General features: G+C 39.9%; 1 non-coding gene across 1 annotated transcript in view; it reads left to right on the top strand.

Annotated features, from left to right (window-relative positions):
- LOC112429978 (uncharacterized) overlaps positions 1–20,166 on the top strand; it is a 37,452-nt gene extending 17,286 nt beyond the window's left edge. The window contains exons 4-5 of the transcript XR_013098342.1: positions 12,155–12,218; positions 14,919–20,166. This is a non-coding gene — a transcript (uncharacterized LOC112429978). The remainder of the gene's footprint in view (positions 1–12,154; positions 12,219–14,918) is intronic.
- Positions 20,167–21,248: the final 1,082 nt, after the last annotated feature.

Here is a 21,248-nt window from a genome sequence, read left to right as displayed (position 1 = left end):
ACTGAGAGTTATGGCCACACAATGATCACATCAAGGGTGGCTCAGCACCCCACAGTGTTATTGCCATCACCTGGCCAACAACACTCACAAGTGATTCAACAAAATAGCCATATTCCCCACAACACTAAAGGTCACAGCACAAAACACTCACCTCACAAGGATCTCATTAGCATCCATCAACACTGACATATGCACACACATGGTGTACACACAATGGCAACTTAAAAACAGCCTACCTGCCTCAACTACAGACCATAATCATGAATGGTCTCAAACCTCCTACCAAGTTTGGTGCCACTGATTTACTATGTGCAACTCCCAGCCTAAAACACTAAAAACAAAACCCTTACTTTTCCTACCCTAGTCTTCAGTGGTGTACCAGGCTCGAGGCAACTTTAAACGTGAACTCGAGAGCAGGCAGCAGACCAGAGATATAGTCTCCTACCAAACTCTGAAGCATACCCCCACCCAGGATAGCCACCAAACACAATAAACTAAAACAATAAAGCAAAACAACAAACAAGTGCTTCGATGGAAGGGCAGCACAGCCACCCAGCTGAAACACTTACTAAAGGGAGTTTGCTCAATTACAGTGAACACCATCACTCACCCACTTAAAAGCAAAACAAACTGACATTCAGTCTCCACTAAAATGTCCAAATATCCTGGACGAGCCCCCACTTATGTTACGACCTGGCTCAAAAGCCGCAACATTAAAAAAAAAAAAAGGAGACGAATACCAGAGTATAGGTGAAACGAGGTTTTACCTTAAAATAGACTATCAGGTTGGCTAAAATGCTTGTGCCACTAATGCAACGACTAGTGCACTCCCCAGGAAGCTTGCCTCAGGTATGCTTTTATCCACACCTGACTAGGTGTGGCCAATTAGCACCAGCTGAAAACATTGAGATGATTAGGGGCTGCAGAGGGACGTAACAGCTCCTCTGTCCACTCGTTACCTGTATTAATGGCACCTGTTTGAACTTGTTATCAGTATAAAAGACACCTGCCCACAACCTCAAACAGTCACACTCCAAACACCACTATGGCCAAGCCCAAATAGCTGTCAAAGGATACCAGAAACATAATTGTAGACTTGCACCAGGCTGGGAAGACTGAATCTGCAATAGGTAAACAGCTTGGTGTGAAGAAATCAACTGTGGGAGCAATTATTTATTAGAAAATGAAAGACATACAAGACCATTGATAATCTCCCTCAATCTGGGGCTCCACGCAAGATCTCACCCCGTGGGGTCAAAATGACCACAAGAACAGTGAGCAAGAATCTAGAATGTCATATGAAACCAAAATAGAAATTTTTGGTTAAAAACTCTACTTGTCGTGTTTGGAGAAGGGGGGGGGCCCTAATGATTTGAGGCTGTTTTTCTGCAAAAGGGACCAGGACGACTGATCCGTGTAAAGGAAAGAATGAATGGGGCCATGTATTGTCAGATTTTGAGTCAAAACCTCCTTCCATCAGCAAGGGCATTGAAGATGAAACATGGCTGGATCTTTCAGCATGACAATGATCCCAAACACACCGCCCGGGTAAAGAAGGAGCGACTTCATAAAAAGCATTCCAAGGTTCTGGAGTGGCCTAGCCAGTCTCCAGATCTCAACCCCATAGAAAATCTTTGGAGGGAGTTGAAAGTCTGTGTTGCCCAGCAACAGCCACTAAACATCACTGCTCTAGAGGAGACCTGCATGGAGGAATGGGCCAAAATATCAGAAACGGTGTGTGAAAACCTTGTGAAGACTTACAGAAAATGTTTGACCTCTGTCATTGCCAACAAAGGGTATATAATAAAGTACTGAGATGAACTTTTGTTATTGGCCAAATACTATTTTCCATGATAATTTGCAAATTCTTTAAAAATCAGACAATGTGATTTTTCTGGATTTTTTTTCCATCTCATATTGTCTCTCATAGCTAAGTTATACCTATGATGAAAATTACAGGCCTCTCATCTTTTTAAGTGGGAAAACTTGCACAATTGGTGGCTGACTAAATACTTTTTTGCTCCACTGTATGTGTGCAATCACCTAGGTATATGGTTTACCAGGACAATTGTATACATCGGGACATTGTTATAATGAGCTTCAAAATACAAGTCAATTTAACACAGTGGTTTTCAAAGTGTGTGAGAGTTCTGACAAGTTGTGTGTAAGTTACCTGGCAAAAAAAGTCTTCCAAGACTATTGTTCAACATCAGAATCACTTTTACGGCAGAACAAAGAAATTCGCAGTTATGTTAATAATATGCGCATCCGCTGCATCGAGAAGGGTCTGGCTGCAGCCAAATGCTCTTGTGCTCTTGGCTGCAACCACTGAAAAGCTGCAGCCGCAATAAAGAAGTGTACTGAAAATTGCGAACATGTGGTTGGGTCTGTCGTGCATTGTTTAGTGGTTCCAAAACCCAGGATTGGGGCATGAGAGACCCGACCACATGTTTGCACTTTTCAGTACACTTCTTTACTGCAGCTGTTGACTTGCATACATGGCTGCAGCTTTTTGGCTACAGCCTTCACACATCAATGACAGGATCTAGTTCATTCTGTTTTAAGATGGCTCTGCAGTCAAAAACAGGCTCACTGCAGCCACTAAGAGTAATAGTATTAAACTCTCACTAAGTTGTATATTTTTCATCTCTGTTCACAAGTTTCTGGATTTTCTTTTCTTTTTCCTTTCTTTTTTTTTAAGACTAAGACTGCCAAACATGGGAAAAATAAAGTTCAATGTTCACATTCTGTTTAAATTGTTGCTTTTTTGAAAAGGTGGTGAAGACTAATGAAGCAGCCTAGTGACAAAGGTTACAAATAGTTGTTTGGTATGAGAGTTGTTTGGTTTTAAAACAAATTACTGAAGGATTTATTGTGAATGTGTTTATCTAAATAAAGTTGCAGCTAGGCATTTCTGTCATTGTTTTGTTTAGATGGGAAGTGAAAATATTTCTTCCTGCCATGTGGGGAACGAGAACCACTGGGTTAACAGCTGAATTTGTGTGTGCAGTAACGTAGGTATGGTTTACGGGCACAATGGTACATATCTGGTCATTCTCATGAGTTTCAGAGCATAAGTCTGCTGTCACGTCTAGTTATGATGTGTGTTACACAAAAGGACCCGACACATATCGTTGCAAGCTGGTGAATGTTTAAGCGTTTTCTTGTAGCTTTTTGTTTGCGCAGCTTTCCTACTGCATTCTCCTGATCAGCGCACATTCAGGAGAGGCATGATTAGATGATAAAGATCACCTGGGGTGGTCAGTCTTCCCTGACACCACACCCTGAACCCACTACTCCACCCCTCCCCTGCAGCCGGCTAACAAAATACATTCCACCACCTAGCCCCCCACCCCCGCACACAGTTCTTTTAGTGTGTGAGATATAAACGAGGAGCCCTGGTCAGTCAGGGCAATGGTTTTTCATAATTTCTGGTCAATCTCTTTATCTTTCCAGGTCACTGAAATGGGAAATGATAGCGAAGGTAGAGTAGGCCCCTGCTAGCTGTCCCCCAGCAGATTGTCCCAAGCAGCCAGGGAAACAAGAAGGCTGGGTGACGGTGAGGAGGAAGCATGGTCTTAACTCATTCACTGCCAGCCATTTTCAAATCAGGTAACTCCCCACTGCCATTGACGTCTATAGACGTCAATGGCAGTGAATGAGTTAAACAGAAGCCCCAGGTACACAACCAACCTGTTCATGTGTCTAACAGTTTTTCCCCAAATTGCTGTCTGTCTGAGTGGTGTCCAAAAAAAGACGATGTGGGCTTCATAGATAATTGGGAAACTTTCTGGAGGAAACCTGGTTTTGTTAGGAGAGACTGCATCCAATGCATGCAACAATTACTTCCTCCATACCATCAACATGTTTTTTATACCCCATTCCTACAAAACTGCTCAAAGAAGTCCTGCCATTAATTAATGCTTCAATCTTAAATATGATCAACCTATCTCTAATAATCGGCTACAATAAATATTGATCAAAATAGTCTAGAGTACAGCCTCTCCCTTTCTCATATTAAAAGGTGCGAAACATTGCATTGTAGCAGTTTGGCCAAAAATGAATCTGTTTTACCCCAAAAGGAATTGTTACGTGTCTGCATGTTTTCTTTCCCTCCTTTTGTTTGCCATTTCCTGAGGTACACAGATTGCAGGCTGGTGTCAATTCGGGGATCTCCAGCTAATTAGAGGAAGGAGGCTTTGATTGGACAAACCAGGAGTGCACACCTTGATAAGGAGACTCACCTGTGGCTGGGTGTGGCTCTCTTCCTTAGAATTGTTTGGCACATGTGTAAAGCGCCTTTGGTGTAGTTCTTTTGTTTGAAGTTTGTGGTGGGAGTAAAGAGGACTAGCTAAGTCTGGGGACCCCATACACTTACTCACGTAGAGTCCTTTCTGTTAGAAACACTAGGTAAGTAGGTTGGTGCCACCCATGTAATTTTGAGCTTGTTTTGAGTTGAGGATTAGGGTCTTTTCCCCCTGTTTTTGTTTTTCTAGGGTAAAAGCTCAGCTAAGTTTTGGTTTTATTTGGCACAACCAAACTGTATGAATTTGGGTTATTTTTCTTGTGAGAAAACTGCCATTAAACTTTTTTTTCTTTATTACACTTGTACCGAGTTGTTGAGGTACCCCCTCCTGCTCTCGAGGAGGCATAACAGGAATCAATAATATGGTAACAAAGCTGTACAGAGCTATTGTGTGTCAGATGATGTTCCTATATTTAAAGCCGGACTTTACATATTAGGAAATAAAGTCGGTGAATAAAATTCAAATATAGTTTATCCCAGAAGAATTACAGACAAAACACTAAATGGAAATGATGCCCGTTTACTCTTAGATGAGAACATCAGTGTCCAATTTTGTGCACATTTTATACTTTGAGATGTTAACTACATACATAGAAACGTTTTGAGTCACACCTATTAATCTTTTAATATAGATGTATAAAAATAAGAACTTAGCCATACAGTCTACCTTTCAAATATTACTGAAAGACTGAGTTATTCTAAAGAGCGCTCTGGATTCAGTGTGGTGCTGTAATAGGATGCCACTCTTTCAACAAGTAACAACAAGATATCCCACTTGTTGTTGGATATCTAGTAAGGAAGAAAGTTCAGTCCGCTATAAGTGTTATTGCAAAGTGGCAGACCACTGCATAAATCTTTCCACTGCTTTGCTGACTCCTTAATTGCAGAGCTCCAAATGTCCTCTGGTATTAACATCAGTACAAAAACTATTAACCTATACCATGAAGCTCAAGGTATTCTTAGCTAAGCAGCTCCTATAGGTGGCCCAGTACTTTTGTCCATGTAGTGCATCTCAAAGACTATAAAGAGGACCCAAAAGAAATTGTTGAAGGACTGGGTGCTACCCTGTAAGCTGCTTCATGTGGTGTTTGAGGTATGAGGGGTTTATACATCCCTCCTGCCTTTAAAGCACATAAGAAGAGGAAAGGATTATTAGGATTACTGTAATTTAGATTAGTTGATTACATGAAATCCACCTAATTTTTTGCCTAATACCTAACTGACCATCAGCAGTATCATTGGAAACCTGCAGGTATGTGCGACCTGTGCTACTTTTTATTATCCTTTAGGGCACTGCTGACAACAGAGAGACAGAAGTTACTCAGTAGTCAGTTGCTGTTATTATTTATAGGAACTACCTTGTAAACACACTCTTCCACATATGAAGGGATATTCACCCTCCCTAGTTGTTGAAACTCAACTTGGTCTCTACGCACAACATATAATGCGCTTATATTTATCATACAAACATAAAGGATGTGATATGAAAATACAACTACTTAGTTCAATATCTTTTTAAAGTGTTTACAGTAGTCTGCTAGTGTGCAGTTTTCAATATTTAACTTGGCTGGTGGTACTGTATTATGTAAATAGTCATTCCCTGGTTGAAACTAAGGTGTGGTTCAAACAGGTTACATAATGTGGTGAGCATACTTTGTACTGCTCAGGTCAAATCAGTCCAACCAGTACCTTATTTTCTCATTTCAATGGCACTTGGTCTAGCTTTCTTTGGAACTGAGTTCATTCTACTTTTTTTGTTGCAAGTTGTTTGGCCACAACTTACAAGCATATTGACACAACAAGGAACTTGTCACACATCCATAAACATATAATTAATGTGATCTGTATTTACTACACTCAACGTGTTTTCTGTCTTTTTCTGTTATCTGCTCAGATGCTCACTAACTCACCTGGGCTTCTACAGCATAATAGCCATACAACAACAGAAGGGCCACAGGTGTAAACTACTTCAGTACTGTGCTAAAATTAGGCCTACTCCATTAAAAAAAATGTTCATTCATTTTGGTGCTTCTTTTGATCCCTGAGCTTTTAACAAGCATTTTTAACAATTGGACAGAACATGAACCCTCATATTTTGTGTATTCCCCCCCCCCCCCTAAATATTCAGTTAATGCTCTCTGGACTTTGGAAGTATTTTTGTGTGTGTCTGCATTATTATACCTACATTATAATCAATCCACTACTTTTTGGCTACTTGATATATCTTTTTAGAACTGTGATATTGAATTTGTTGCAATTTATGCTGCTTTTGAAAAACACATTTTTAATGTCACCGACCTGACACCGACGTACCCGGATGAACAAAAAGCGACTTTGCCAAAAAATGACTGCGGGATCGCCTTGTTACAGGAATGTTCTTTCTGGCTCAAAATGACTTGATATCATTTATGAGAGATGTGTTTGACAGATTATAGACCAACAAGTCATTTATAACAGGCCTGTCATCTTTTTTTTTTCCAAACACATACCGGAAATCCCTTTTTGGCAGGGTTTCTCCAAAAACGAAACTGTGAGCATACACTGTTTGCAGCACACCGTGCAAACAACATATCGCACACAGGCGGCACTGCTTTCTTTGTTCCTCTATTAGCCTGCATTCTGGAGCAGAGAAAAGACTCTGTCGGTACTTCGCCAAGGTAAGATAATTGCCTTGCCATGTTTTGTTCCATATTACAATCTCCATGCGTAGTTTTAAGTGACCCGGTTAATGCACTACAATATGATTCTAATATATTGAACTTGCTTGGTGTAACATGGTATTGTGCAGAGATGCAATGGGCATGAAAATGTGGAATATTGAAATGTCTTGTAGGCTCATGGTGGTTGCCCGGGGCGGCATCGTGGTGGGGGGCGGATAAAAAAATTGCTCGTACTTATGCTGCCCCGACATCAGCCAGCGCGTACTGGGAATGGCCTAGGCACCGATCGGTTTTCTATCGCCCATTTGCTGGGAGTAAGGGCGCCCTCCGTTAGCGAGGTGCGCCTGCTGCTTGCGGCACAGGGAGGAGAGGGCGGCGGAGGATTCTCTGGCTGGAGCAGCATCTAATAACCAGCTCGCAGAATAAAACAAAATAAAAGCAAACAACAAACACGAAAACACCAGAGATTATGACACAGATTTATAATTTGCACCGATGTTTTTTCGAAACGTGAAAAGTGAGCGCGACAGCCCTCGGTGCGCCTGCTCGCTGCTGAAGTCAAAGTAAACTTTATTGTCATCTCCGCTACATACAGTCCAGTATATAGAGAGACGAGGCTCCAGTTACAGCAGTGCAAGTAAACAAACAATAAATATAAAAAGAGTAAGAAAATAAATATACACTTTAGGACCAGGGGTAAAGGGATCAATAACAATTTATAATTTACAGTTTGATGATTTAAAGTCTCACACACAACCTGCCGAAAGGGGAGGGGGGCTGGCTGCTTCCAAATAGAGCACATTTCATTCATAATGATGTAAATCCAAGCCCATTATGTATTCATGATTTGAATCCTGGGTTGTGTGAAATCCCAGAAATACACCTTAGACAAAGTGAATCTGTGAACTAAGGTGTAGGTCTATTAGGTTATGTTGTGGTGATCCTCGAGTTGGTGGATTTGTGGTCATACTGGAGTGCAAAATTAAAACCAGTGGAAGATGGACAAGAAAAGTTCAAAGCCATCAGGTGCTCAGTTTAGAAAAAATAGAAAAGAAGAGGAGAAACGAGCAAAAGATACAGGTAAGCAGGTGTGTCATTGGATAATGGCAGGGCATGTATCCTGAAACAATCAGAATCAGAATACTTTATTAATCCCTAAAGAAAATTATGTGGGTTACAGTTGCTCCAAGAAGAAATGGTAAAAATAGTAACAGTAACAGACTAAACTCCAAAAAATATATTAGGTTACAGATTTTAATATTAATTAGTCATTGTCAATTGTTGATTTGTCCTGTTCTCATTGTATGACGAATTATGATGGCGGTTTAGTAGCCGTTTGCATGTAATGCATACTCTCTCTCTCTTCGTGTGTGTGTTTCTCTGGTGAAATTCAGTATGGTTCCGACAACAGTTTTATGTTAATTTACAATCCTTAATATGTTTTATGTGTGTGTGTGGGCGGGGGAGGAGGGCCAGAGGGAGTGTTCGCCCGGGGCGCCAAACAGGCTAGGACCGCCACTGTTTACGACTAAAAACAGACCTGCAATACAAATGCATTATTTGGGAGCAGGTTATGAATAAAAACGTGTGATCACGTTAAGCCCACACAGCCCAGTTTTTAAACAGAAAAAAAAAAAAGATGCCACAACAGCAGCAGTGATGATGACGCTAGCACACTAACGTGGAGGCAGAGTCTGTTTACACAACACAAGGAGCAAAGAGACGGAGCCGTTACCGAAGCAGTGAGCTCAGAGTGAAAGAAAATGTGCTTCTAGCGTCCAAAACAGCAGTGCCGTTCCTGTAATCACCGTTAACACCTTTACTGGGGAAAAGGTAGCAGGAATTTGCTCTGAGGATATCCTTCATCAAAGCACCTGATCAACAAACTCCATAATGAAGAAAAGGGAACTTTTTAACTGCTCCATCGACCGCCGTTTGTTTTACACAGCAAAAACAAACTGCACTATTCCCCTGCACTAAATTGTATTAAAATCTGCAGATTAACTGTTTACTTAGTCTAACACCTGACTGGTTTAATTATACAGATTGCTGAAGGCTGACGGCGGCCATCCTATTTAACATGGAAGCGATACCTGCAGCAAACAATGGTAAGTCGAAAGGGGAGTGTGAGGTGTACTAGAACATGTTAATTTCAAAGGCTGTAACATTTTTAAAAGATAAAAAGTGAAATGATATGAAATATTGTATTCATGAAATTGCATTATCATTTATTACCGGGCAGTTAAAGATTCAGGCCGCACAGCTGTGGACTTTTCTATGTCAGGCAGTCTGCACACGGAGAAGTGAAGTACAATTCACAATTCAAAACATATATTAGACATATGAAAACACGAAATATTTGTGATTGGCTACTGATGGGGAAATGCCATGGTTCAGATTCACTGCTCCCTGATTTGTTCCTCTCGTGGTCCTTCCACATGGCAATGGTCTTTGACCTCCAGTCAGGGATCTTGTCCTGCGTGAGAACATTCCTCCCTACTTTACAGTTGTTACCAGGGATGTTTTATTTCCATGCTGATGTCAGCTTTAACCCACACAATAAAGTCTCCATTTCTTGTTGACTAGAACACCCGGTTATATCCCCCCACACACAAGGCCAAGGCAGTCTCTCCTATCTGAAACTGGTGTGTAAGCCTGTAGCAATTGATAGATGATCTGATATCCTCGTGTTGGTATTGTTCCCACATCATCATAATAAATGTTGTTCCAGGTTCAACATTGCAAGGGACCAATCACATTGTTGTGACATCATACTTTTGCAAGCCAAGTGATTCATTCATTTATGAAATTCCAATGTTGCAAGGACATTATGTATAGTGCTTACCGTTTATTAAAGAACAGTATCCGGAAATGCAACGAATTGCTGGATTGGCGGACAGAGGCGGTTTCTTGCACGTTTAGTGATGTGTCGGTCGCGAACGAAACGGCTCTTAGAGCCGCCTCTTTGAAGTGAACGACAAGAGCCGGCTCCTTATTGGGAGCCTTGTTTTTTTTTTTTTCTTTCTCTCACCCTCTCTCTCGCCCTTTTTTCCGCTTCACTCCGCACGCGAGCCTTGTGTTTTGCGCTGGGAAGAGGAGGGAGGGGCGGTAGTTGCACTCGCAGTAGCACAGGAACAGAGCAGGAGGGAAAGAGAGAGAAAGAGAGCCAGGGACAACAACGTCACATTAGAAAGGTATAATAATCATCCACAACTATTTTCAGTTGCGGATGATAAAGGATTCAGAAAGTTTATTCCTGCAGGCCCATATGACAGAGAATGTGCATCTTCCTTTTGTCTTCATATATTAATTTATATTTAATTGTGTTGTGGTTTGCAGTGTTTTGTGTTGTTTCACTTTAAATTTGTTTAAAAGGAAAAAGCTGAAAATTTAAATAGTTAAAAGTTTAAAATGTAAATAGTTGGGTTTTGTATCATATGATTTATTTATTACATTTTATGTGGAGTGAATAAATAAAAGTATATTTACGGTGGCCCCTACAGACAAAGCACATACAAACTCCAAAACACTTACAAACTCCAATATATATTTATATATAAACACATATAAATAAAAACAGAGTTGTTTTTTACATTAGGAATTCATTTTGTGCACAATTTTATATTGTTGTTAATAATAAATTAATTAAAGCAACAAAACAACTTGAAGAGCCCGTTGGGAGCCAAAAGAGCCGGCTCTTTTTAGTGAGTCGAGCCGAAAGAGCCGGTTCTCTAAAAAGAGCCGGAAATCCCATCACTACGCACGTTAAGTAGATTCTTTTTTTTTTGTTTTTTTTTAAGGCGTTTTTTTCCAAAGTCGCAAAAGTATGACGTCACAACAATGTGATTGGTCACTTGCAATGTTGAAACTTGACACAACATTTATTATGATGATGTGGGAACAACACCGACACGAGGATATCAGAGGATATCAGATGGTGCGTAGCAATTTACCTTCAACACTCCACTCTCTGTGCCTCTTAGTTAACCATTGTTGGTGTGATTTTGATGCTATTTCAATAGAATAGAATTAAAATGAACTGAAAATTTCTAGGCGCAGACAGGAAGTAGAGGTTGGAGAGATTAGTGGTCACAGTGTCACCTGAGTGTGAAGTGTTTGTGAACAGAATCGACAGCCCCAAATCTGCAGCCATTGCTCTTAGTTGGGAAAAGGGCGAAGTGTGCGTTGCGAATGAGTTGCTGCCCCAAGCAGAGTTTCTTAAGGTCTTGTTTACCAGTGAGGGGAGGCTGAGGGGAGAGCTGGGTAACTGGCAGACAGACTAGTGCAGCATCAGTAGCAACACTGTACTGGTTTGCGGTGGTGAAGTGCGAGCGGGAAACAGTCGATTTACAGTCCATCTACATTCCTACCCTTACCAATGATCATGAGTTGTGGATAGTGATTGAAAGAATGAGACTGCAGACAAAAGCGACAGCAGTTAGCTTAGAGATAGGACGAGGAGCTTGGTCATTCGGGAAAGGCTCAGAGTATAGCTGCTGCTCCTCTTTATTGGAAAGAGCCAGTTGAAGGGGTTCGGACGTCCGATCAGACGTCCGAACCCCTTCCGTCTGTCAGGAATGTTCCACTGTGAGAAGGCCTCGGGGTAGACCCAGCACACTGGATAGATTTTGACTCTGGGCTGCCTGGTTGTGTTTTTATTTCAGTTATTTTATATTGGAGTCTAAATGACCCAGATTAGTTCATCATTAAAATGCAAATGAAAACTAGTACAGATTTTTGGTTGACAAAATATGTAAAGAAACAAAAAGTAGCAAAAATAATAATAATCTATGTTTTCTTAGACGACATTAATTACCTTTGGTAGTCCATGAATGCAAAATATGTTCATCAGATGAAGGTTAACATGCACCTTATACTATACATTAGTGTCTAATAATAAATTACACAACACTGCGTGAGTTTTTTTTCTCTAGTATTCTGCCTTAAAGATCCTATATCAGTAAGCTCTATTCTTGAATATTTGTAATGTGTAAATTCTAATGTAAAATCTGACAGTATTTCGCATTGGATTCAGGAGACATTTGGTACAATAACTCTATCAGGAAAGATAAAATTTACTAAAGTTATAGTCAGTTCCAGTTTCAAAAGTTAATGATAAAATTTGACAACATAAATGACCCAGCAAAAATAATACAGGACTTAATGTGACGGTTTTTCTTTTTGACAGATGGAATGTGATGATAAGTAAAAACCAATACTGATGTGTGACAAAACAAGAAAGGAAATCATGGGTGAGTGAAGTTTGTTTTTATGAGATCCCTTTTTTTTCTTTTTTCTTTTTTTTTACATACATGATACTTTTAGGTTTCTGTAGACTAATTGTATTTTGTTGTTTTAAACATTCCATGTTTAACTGGCTTTATCATCAGTGTATAATAACCAGACAGCTGAAAATGACTAACTATTTGCTAAATCTGGGCTATGGTAACTGCTTTAGTACAAACATCATCCTCTACTACAGCGGTCCCCAACCCTTTTTGCGCCACGGACCGGTTTAATGTCAGACAATATTTTCACCGACCGGCCTTTAAGGTGTCACGGATAAATACAACATGCTCTCTGGTTGCTATAGTAAAATGCGTAAGCATTTCGCATAAACACGGGAAAAGACCCAGGGAAACCAAGTTAACAATAAAAACTCTGAAAAACCCTGAAAACCATAAATTTCACACCTGAGCCTCAACTCTCGGGGCCCGGTACCAAACGACCGGTACCACTGCTCTACTACACCAACTTAACATGACAAAATTAAGTCAGATTAAAACATATTTAGATGTATGCACTTTACATGGACATCTTCACCATATTGTCCTTCTTCCTGGCTTAAGAACTTTTAAATGTTACAGCTTCTTTAGTTGAATAAATACCTACTATATTACCAAAAATATAGTAGGTATTCATTATTATTATTATTATTAATAAAGTATTGTTAATATAGTAGGATTTATTATTAGCTGAAAATGACAAGTTGTGGGGGAATTTTCAAACCATTCTTTTAGGAAAAGGCAATAAAATACTATGAAAACACCTCAATACACATAAAGGTATTATTAGAAAATTGTACATAAAGTTTCAAAAGTAAAAATAATATATATACATAATATTCATAATCTTCTGTAAAGCATATATTTGCAGTGGCTGTCCTGTGAGAAAAAAAGATCAGTTGTTTGTAAGCTCAGAATCACAGGCTTACATCTTTTTTTTCCCCACAAAGTGTATTCAAATATTAGTAACAAAAAAAACATCTAAAAAGGCTTGAGCCATGTGTGACATAGTTAGATATCATTATTTACAAGCAGAATATCAATGCACAATGAAGATATAGTGTTGGCAAAAGAGCTCATTAAATCTGCTAAATTCAGACATTCCTATAGATGCTAATCTGACAGTTCTGTATTAGTGCTGCTGTCCCCTCTCCATCATCTTCAAAGTCATCTTCAAACTGCGTCCCCCTGCTCTCAGCCTACCAGGCTGAGCTGTTTCGGGACTTGGGCCACCTGCTGGATAAAGGTACTCCTACAGTTTGGGTGGAGATATTTATCGTCACTGATCTTATTCTCTGGACCTCTATGGGCGATAAAAAAATAAATAAAAACGCCACTACCACAGCCACAGCCAGGCATAGAGTCAAGGATGTTTACAAAAAAAATCTGAAAGTGGAGGTCAGTCTGTCACCTGAGACATCCCCCAGGTCCATTAGCTGCCAGAGATGCATGTGCAGTCAATCCATGGGTGTTAACAACTGTTGCCAGGGATTACAGACTACAGTTTGCAACAAAACTACCCACTTTCAGTGGCGTGGGTTCAGTTGCTACAGGGGAAGCCACAAAGGCTTTAGAGAGCAAAATCTCCTCTCTCTTTAGCCGAGGGGCAATAAGAGGAAATTAATCTAGACTTTTATTCCAGATATTTCCTCATTCTGTCCCATTCTGGATTTACGCTCCCTCAATTCTCATCTCAGAAACTACAAATTTAGAATGTTAACACAAAATGTGCTGTTTTGATCTATTTGATGGAGTGACTGGTTCACATCTACAGAATGATTTCCACATAAGCTTTAGTCCAGCACACAGGAAATTCCTAAGGTTTGTCTTCCAGGGCATAGCCTACAAATATCAAACCCTCCATTTGGGATCGGCCCTTGCCCCAAGGGTTTTCACCAGGTGTGTTGAAGCAGTTCAGAGCAACCATTTGACCTGCTTCAACACACTTGGTGTGTTGAAGCAGGTCAAATGGTTGCTCTGTTTCGCAACAGAAAGCTGGTCTCATTAAGAACTTGTATTTAACTGGGCTGGTAGGCACTGAAAACTGCTGCAGATCTGCTCTCCAGATCTTCTTTATGGAGAATGGGCACTCAATACAGAAATAGTGCACCAGTTGTGCATAGAGGTTTGGCCAGGCGAACCTCTATGCACAGTTCCTGTCTGCAGTTTTTCCCAAATTATAGAAAGGTGGCTCTGTGCCCTAAGCCTACCTTTGTGTCTAAGGTTAGGGAGTCTACCATTGGAGCTATCAGCTTTTCATCCACCGGCCATTTGCTGATTAGAGCCAGAGGCGGCTTAATTCACTTTGTCCTGTCTGCGCATTATGCATTTAGCTAAACAGGACTCAGGGGTTTAGGAAAAGCAACCAATTCTTTGTGTCCTGGGCTACCTCTCATAGAATGAAGCCTATGTCACATCTATGGCACAGGGGCTATTATAAAAGGATGTCTGTGTATGCAGCTTGCCTCTCGCCACATACATAATGCGATTAGGCGGAACGGCGAAAAAATGTTTTAATATACAAGGAATTTCAAAATAAAGAAGCAGTATAATATATTGTCAGTTTTTGTCATAAATAAAAAAAGTTATTGTCACACATATTATTTAACTGATGTTTTTATGCATAGGGTAATTCATGTTTTGTTCTGCTTTTTTGTCCTTTCGCAGCTGACACACCTCAGCAGTCACCCAAGAATTGGACTGAATCTGAAGTAAGCACCTGGCTAAGATCAATTGGAGTGAAGGAACAGTACATAGAAAAGCTCCATGAAGAAGAAGTAAATGGACAAATCCTACTTGCACTAAATGAGGACTTTCTAAAAACAAAAATCTACATGAAGTCAGGGCCTGCTCATTTGATTATTCAGAGAAGAGATGAGCTTATCAACTCTCAGCAAAAATGTCAAGAAAAGAAAAAAACTACTGGTTCCAAAAGAACTGAGTTTGAGGAAAAGAGGAGTCAGAAATTGGTTCAGTCTCTTTCAACAGTAAGTGATGGTCCTCCAGCACAAACTACAGAGACAGAACAAGATGTCTTTGAGGAGAACCATGCTTCTCAGGAACAATGTGTGTTAATCTCAAAGGAAGACTGTAAACCAAGGCCATTTGATCAAGAAGGGATTGATTTTTTATATGTGAAACACAGAATCCTGCAGCCTGAATCAGGTGCTTTTAATCTGATATCGCCATGCCACGAATTTAAGTCTTTTGCTGTAGCTGCTACATTGGATCGCACAAGACTCCAAGCTAAGTTTGCCAAAGAGGTTCTTAAATTTGCAGCTGGTTGTATGAATATCAGATCAAATGGCACAATACACTTTGGTGTGATGGACAGCAAGGAGGATGGAGAATATGTGCACGGTGAGATAACTGGTATCCCTGTAACAGACAAGGATATTTATGTCGATGCTTTGGACTACATTGAAAGGAGTTTCTCCTCTGACAAAGAGCACATACGCCAGTGTGTGCGACCGCCAAGGTTCATTGAGGTTATAGATCGACAAAGTACAGAAAAGCGATATGTGGTAGAGGTTGACATTGTGCCATTAATAAGTATTGTCAAGAACAAAGTGTATGCAGTCCGTCTGCCAAATTTCAAAGAATCGGCAAACAAAGTAGAGTATGAGAAAGAGATGATTTTGCGAAGAGTGGGTTCAAAAACGGAGCCAGTGAGTGACAAGGACCTAAGTGACTTTTACCAAAGAGTCAAAGATCGCGATGCTCAAAGAGAAGAAGCAGAAAAAAATCATTTCCTTATTGCTCCAGAAATGTGTCAAGACCTTGGAAGGAAACTCACCATGCTGATGACCAGTGGTAAGAAATTCATTGAAAAGGAAAAATGGTTCATACTCGTAACAAACAAATTCAAACCTGATGACCTTTGTAACATTGACTGGCTGATTAACATGAATATTTTCTGCGTGTTCGACTTTGACCCAGACTCAAAGATATCAGGTCTTTGCAGTAGATACCTTGAGTACCGTGCTGCAAACATGCATTTTTTGCAAAGCTACAGAATATCCACTGGCACAAGCATCAAAGAATTCACAAACCATCTGCATTTATTTGATCAAACTAGTTGGATCTTTTGCAATGGCCATACTGACTTCAAAGGAAATGAAACTTCATGTGACGAAATGACTTGGATCAAGACAAAAATGACTTTACTCCGAGAGTCTGTGTCTTTGATCTGTAAACAGATTTTGCCAAAAGGTACATTCCAGGTCATATTCCTATTAACATCACCAGTTGAGAAACCACAATTGCACACCTTCTATGAGTTTTTCACAGACATGGAAGGCCATGAAGACATCATCTGCATCTGTGAATCAGAGGAAAACTTCCATAAGTGGCAAAGCTTTGCAGAGGGTTCATGTGGGAAAGAAGCTCTAAACAATTCCAGTGTTGTTGGAATGAAAATGAGCCACATTAATGCAACTCTGCAACATATACAACCTATGAAAGTGTGTTTCACCAAACACTTGCCGGTCTTTGTGAAAGGAACATGTCGTCTTGAAACACAAGTAGAGGAACAGATGTACTCACTGGAGATTCTAACGGTCAATCATTGCAATGAAACATGCAAAGAATTCATCAATGAGAAAAAAGAAAACATTGAGCGCCAGTTCTACCATGGTGGGAGAGTGACCTGGTTGAATTTCTGGCTTGCTGAGAACAAATATGCTGGAGAGGTCATTGAAAGAGATGCTTATCACGATACTTCCAAACTTCTCAACGATGCCTTGAAATATAATGCAGACCAGACTCCAGTGAATATCATAAACATCTACCATCACCCAGGAAGTGGTGGAAGCACTGTGGCAAGACAAGTGCTGTGGAACAACAGAAAAAGTCTAAGGTGTGCGGTTGTGAAGCCCTCATATCCAGTTTCTGTTGTTGCACAACATGCAGTTGAACTAAGAGAATATGAAGAAAAGGATCCACAGAGATGTCTTCCTGTGCTGCTCCTCACTGAAGACTCAGACAAAGAATATCTAGATGATCTCAGGAATGAATTAGAAGTTGCAGTTAATGTTAAACAAATCCAGTATGGCACCCTGTGTTTCATTTTGTTGAGCTGCAGACGCTCCCATGATCCAGAGAGAAGATGCAAGGAGTCTCCTTTACAGAATGTGTCTGTCACTCATAAACTGTCTGATCAAGAGAAGAGAAAGTTTTCTGGAAAACGGCAGGCACTCGAGGAAAGATATGAACCTCAATTCATTCTGACATTTGTTTTGATGAGTGAAGGATTCAGTGAGGTTTACGTTCATCAGTTTGTGAAACATCTGCTCCAAGACATTGACCGTCACTCTGTTGTCACTCGACTCATTCACTATGTAGCATTGCTGAACACAAATGTTCAAAACTCTTTCATCTCTCAATCGCACTGTGAAGCTTTGCTTGCCTTAACGATCCACTTGGAGAGGTTTCGCCACTACGAGTTTGAGAGCTCTCTAAGTGATCAGGCTAAGCTAGTCTTCTTGCACCTTCGAGATGACAAGACGCACATTGAATCAATCAGAATCATCCACCCACTTGTTGCAAAAGAAATTCTTCAACAACTTCTGGGACCCCAACAAACTCAAAGCAGTTTGGCGATGGATTTGCTCCACGAGGATGTGCTCTTTGAGCACAGATTTGGAAGGGATGAGTATCTCACATTTTTGAGACAACTTTTCATTCGGAGATCCAGGATAAGCAAAGGAGATAAATATGATAGCTTTTTCTCTCCTTTCATTGAGCATGTGTGTGAAAATGAGAAAAGCCCGGACAAAGCAATTGAGTTGCTCAAGGAAGCATTCGAGCGTTTCCATAATGATCCATTCTTTGCACAACAACTTGCTCGTCTTCATTATACTTATGAAAAGTTTGAAGAGGCTAAACACTGGGCAGAGACAGCAGCTAAACAGCTGCCCAACAACTCTTATATACTTGACACAAAGGGACAGGTATATAAGAAATGGTTCCAAGCAAAATGTAAAGCAATTGAAAATGTACCAAAGACGGTGCAAAACACAGCAGATGCTGTGGAAACTGCACTGAAAGCACTTGAGTGTTTTCAAGAATGTGAGAGAGCAGCTGATGCTGATATGGAAAATGTCAACACTTCAGGATTTTTTCACGAAGTTGAGGTTGGGTGCAGCCTGCTCAAACTGATTTCTTCATTACAAGTGTTTGCAAACAGATCCAATGGCCATGCAGAATGTATGAAGTACCTGTTAACTGATTACATCCCAGAGGAAGTTGAAGATGTTTGGGAACCATTCCATAACCGTTTGAAAAAACTTCACAAGACAATGCAGGATGCATTGGAGTGGATTTCAGAGGACCTGAGTTACTTCCAGACAGATATTGGTGCAGATGAAGAAGAAACACCTGAAAGTCCCGAGGAGAAAATAAGCCATCCACTGACATGGCTGGCAAAAAAATCCTCTGAGTATGGAAAGTACTTCAGTGAAGCGTATTCCACTGCAGTCCTACAGCATGGTAAAGCAATCCCAGCCAACCTCACTCCTTTCCAAAAACGCATGATCATCTATCATCTTGGTGGCGGCAATATAACATCCATCCTTTCCAAGCTAACTGATCAGAGGGATGCAGTAAAACTTCTAGAGCATATAATTTCTCTCTACCCCAGTAATCCATTAAAAGCCAAATTCGGTCAAAGGGACATTGTCAATTACATTGTGGCCCATATTTCTCTGAACTGCCTGTCACCGCAAACTCACAAGGTAGCTCATTTGAAAGATCTACAAGCACTTTGTTGTCAGTTTCCATCTGATAAAAGGAAATGTTTGCCAAATGCCCTGTTCTTGCTTACATTGCTATTCTGGCCAGAGGATGACGACACAGAGCATGAGAAAGAAACCAAATATGAAATTGTACAATCAGCAGTTGAACACCTTGAAAAGGGTTACTGGAGCAAGATGAAAGACATTCCTCAGCGGAAGAGAAGGATTTATAGCCATTTTTTTCTGGGCAATGGGAATGGATTGGACAAGTTTGTTCACAAGAAAAAGTTTGAAAGAATCACCAAGTGGTTCTCAGTCACTGAGAAACGCATGAAGTGGGTTAGTGGTGAGGCATGGAAGATGCCACAGATTGCCACAATGCTGAAGCGGGTTTCTGGGTGGACTGAAGATCGTGTGGTTTATCTTGAAGGTCCTAAGAAAAAGAAGTTCAATATCCTGCCTCTCTATGTACCTTCAGTGCCTCATAGTAATGAAAACATCACCTTCTACCTGGGGTTCACCTTTAGAGGCCCTGTTGCCTGCAACATCCTTGTGAAAAAGTAGTTGGTTGTCAACTTGCTGAAGCGTGGGCCTAGAATCCAGCTTACTCCAAAGGGAAAGAAAAGATTGTGGATGATGACTGAAAAACCCACAAGCTTTAGACTGTTAGTCAGTTGGTCAAAAAACAAAACTTAAAACATGATTATATTCGTGAAGGTATTTAAGGTTCTTAAAAATACAACTGAACTTGCTTTGTTATAATATTGGCCTCACCTAGAAAGCACTTTGGGGTCATTTCAGCTTAAAATTGTTCTTTTTAAGTGTACTATATAAAGGAAAAAAAATTATATATTTACTCTGAATTTACAAATTAATACAAATGTATTCCTTAGCTTGTTAAATGTAATTTTTTAGGGTTCTGGTTGTTTTTGAATTCCTCTGTTTTCCTGTTTGTACTTATAGTTTAGAAGGACTGAAGTTCATACTTGGCTGACCATTTGTACACTGATTTTACAAGGTGTCTTATACATGTTTATGTAAGCAAACCTAACGTGCAACCATTCAGAATGCATAGCAATATCAATGGTTGTCAAATTGTGTTCCATTTTACATTATAAGTGTTCTTAAAACATGTAAAGAAAAAGAGAAAAAATTAATACATTAAACTCTTTTTCCATTTATGATTTTCTGTTGTTGATTCTTTGACATTTCTTCTCAATTTGATATCTCCACTCCAGCTTAAAATAAAATTATGATTTAACATTGGAACAACTGTCAGCTTTTAATGCAGACTTAACTGGAAGATGAACTTCCATTACATCAGAGGGTGTGGGACTGATAATTCATGAAGTATGTGAGAAGTTTTGTCTATTGCATGATGCATAAATGCAAAAGTAACATGAAGAACTGTGCACCTTTGAGTTAACTATCTTAGAAAAAATGTGGGTCCTGAAGGAAATCAGAATGGGAAAAATGGAAGTTAGAAGCTGTTAATGTACCAAAAAACAAAATGTATTGCATTTTTTTCATAATCTCTATCAAAGCCTTATCATTCTTGCTTTTTTTGTTTTGTTTTGACTTGGATCAAAACAAAAATGACTTTACTCCGAGAGTCTGTGTCTTTGATCTGTAAACAGATTTTGCCAAAAGGTACATTCCACGTCATATTTCTATTATAATCACCAGTTGAGAAACCACTCTTGCACACCTTCTATGAGTTTTTGACAGACATGGAAGGTCATGAATACATCACCTGCATCTGTGAATCAGAGAAAAACTTCCAGAAATGGCAAAGCTTTGCAGAGGGTTCATGTGGGAAAGAAGCTGTAGACAATTCCAGTGTTGTTGGAATGAAAATGAGTCACATTAATGCAACTCTGCAACATATACAACCTATGAAAGTGTGTTTCACCAAACACTTGCCGGTCTTTGTGGAAGGGACGTGTCTTCTCGAAACACATGTAGAGGAACAGATGTACTCGCTGGAGATTCTGACGGTCAATCATTGTGATGAAACAAGCAAAGACTTCATCAGTGAGAAAAAAGAAAACATCAAACACCAGTTCTGCATTTTTATGTCCTTATAATATATAAAAATAATAATAATGAACTAAATACATTAAACTTCTTTTTTCAGTTTCAGCTTCTACAGTTCTGCTCAAACTAAAAGAATTATTTCACAGTGGAACAAATATCACCTAATAACGCAGACTTAATGGGACAATGCCATTACATCACGGGCTTGAGGAGATACTCAAATTAA

Source organism: Maylandia zebra, linkage group LG4 (assembly GCF_041146795.1).
Source record: "Maylandia zebra isolate NMK-2024a linkage group LG4, Mzebra_GT3a, whole genome shotgun sequence".
NCBI lineage: Eukaryota > Metazoa > Chordata > Actinopteri > Cichliformes > Cichlidae > Maylandia > Maylandia zebra.
Note: the sequence above shows the minus strand (reverse complement) of the source record. Positions and strands in the feature narration are given on the sequence as shown.